The following is a 2,295-nucleotide window of genomic DNA, read 5'->3' as shown; positions in this document are numbered from 1 at the left end:
GTGAAAAGTTTTGTTGGGTTGGATAACAACTTCTCACAGCAACACCTGTTCTCTTCTCATTAGGACACCTTCTGGTTTATGATCATTAGAAAAGATTTCGAGTGTCTCTAGTCCAAGATCTTGCCGCTGCTGTTGTTCCAAGCACAGCTTCTCTAATTGGCGAAGGTTGGTTCTGAAGACTCTGTACACCAGACAGGTGCCAAACAGAGAAAGGGATTGTACTTGCAATGTACAATTGACTTGACTCCTGCCTTTCTAGGAATCAGGCTTGGGTTCTCCTGTTTGTAAATGACAATTTAATTCTTAAAAAGGTAAACAAATAAATAAAATAAAAAATAAGGGGGGCTGGAGAGATAGCACAGCGGGTAGGGCGTTTGCCTTGCATGCGGCTGACCTGGGTTCGATTCCTAGCATCCCATATGGTCCCCTGAGCACCACCAGGAGTAACTCCTGAGTGCAGAGCCAGGAGTAACCCATGTATATTACCGGGTGTGACCCAAAAAGCAAAAATAATAATAATAATAATGATAAAACATCAGAGTTTTTAAAAACTTTTTGGAGGTGGGAAGAGAGACTACAGCGACCTTAGAGGTTGCTACAGCCCTACAGGGAATGATCCCAGGAATGGCCCCCAAACCGGGGGGAGGAATCAGCTTTGATTAAATGGTCATAATTATATATTAAAATTATCTGTGTGTTTATTTGTATTAATATTATTTTATATACATTTTCCAGGAGATCATAATATGTTAATAGTGGTGAACTGTGAATGGTTGGCATGTCTTTATTTAATCTTTGTTGCTTACTTTATTTTCTATGGCTGCAGTGCATGTTCACTGTTATAGTAAAAGGCTATTGTTTACATTTCTGCTAATTTATATGTTGAATGCATTAAATTTCTCTATCTCCTACGTGTTTTCTGTCTGGCAAAAAAAAATGTATGTTGTTCCTCTTTTTTAAAAGATAATCTATTTAAAGATGAAGGCATGAAATTTACATACAAGTGGTACTACATGGAACGTATCATGCTAAGCAAAATGAGTCAGAGAGGGACAGACATAGAAAGATTGCATTCATCTGGGGAATATAAAGTAACGAATTGGGAGACTAACACCCAAGAATACCCGAGATAAGTACCAGGAGGTTCACTCCATGGCTTGGAGGCCAGCCGCACATGCTGGGGGGAAAGGCAGCTCAGATAGAGAGGGGAACACCAAGTAAAACGTATTGGGAGGATCCTCCCAGGATGCGAGATGCATGCTGAAAGTAGACGATAGACCGAACATGACTGCCACTCAATGCCTCTTTTGCAAACCACAGCACCCAAAAGGAGAGAGAGAACAAAAGGGAATGCCCTGCCACAGGGGTGGAGTTGGATGGGGGGGTCGGGGGGTGGGAAGGATGCTGGGACCCGTGGTGGTGGAAAATGGGCACTGGTGGAGGGATGGGTACTTGATCATTGTATAACTGAAACCCAAGCACAAAAATTTGCAAGTCTACAACTGTACCTCATGGAATTTCACTAATTAAAAAAAAAAGCCCGCTCCTCTCTGGAAAGAAAGATGGCGGCCGCACGGGAGCCTTGTGGAAAGCGGGTTTGAGCCGGGCTCGGGGAAGCGGCGGGGACCTCATGGGAAGGGGGGCTTTGTGGGCCGTCCCCCACGCCCCACCGAGGTCGCCAGCTTTCCCCCACGAGCGGCTCTCCGGCACGGCCACGACTCCAGGGCACAGAAATCAATCTCTTAACTAGCTAACTTTTAATAGAAATTCTTCCAGGGTCAATAAGTAAAATAGCAGAAATTCAAAACCGCGCGGCCGCTATCGCGGCCGCACGACATCATTTTATTCTTAAACCAAGTTGTAGAAAGCAAATCATTTCACAACGCTGTTTCAGCATGTCTGATTGGGGGGGGGGGGGTCGTAAACTCTAAACAATAATTGTGCATCTTCTATCGAAATAATCTATCTAGTCAAAGTAGATAGAGTATTAACTAGAACTCATCTGCCTCATAAGAATTGGGAGGGGTGGGAGGTGGGGGTCTATTGGGGTTCGGGGTTAAAAATGAGTATTGGTAAAGGGAAATGTGTTCGGTATCTACATGACTGAGACCTAAACCCGAAAGCTCTGTAACTTTTCCCACAGTAATTCAATAAATAAATAAATTATAAAAAAAAAAAAAAAAAAGCAATCTAAATTAAGGTTGGAGAGATAGTACGGGGGTTAAAGCACTTCTTTACAGACTGCTGACCTGCGCACCACATACAATTTCCCTGAGCAGCACCAGGGGGGACTCC

Source organism: Sorex fumeus, unplaced genomic scaffold (assembly GCF_029834395.1).
Source record: "Sorex fumeus unplaced genomic scaffold, SorFum_2.1 ptg000033l, whole genome shotgun sequence".
Lineage (NCBI taxonomy): Eukaryota > Metazoa > Chordata > Mammalia > Eulipotyphla > Soricidae > Sorex > Sorex fumeus.
Note: the sequence above shows the minus strand (reverse complement) of the source record.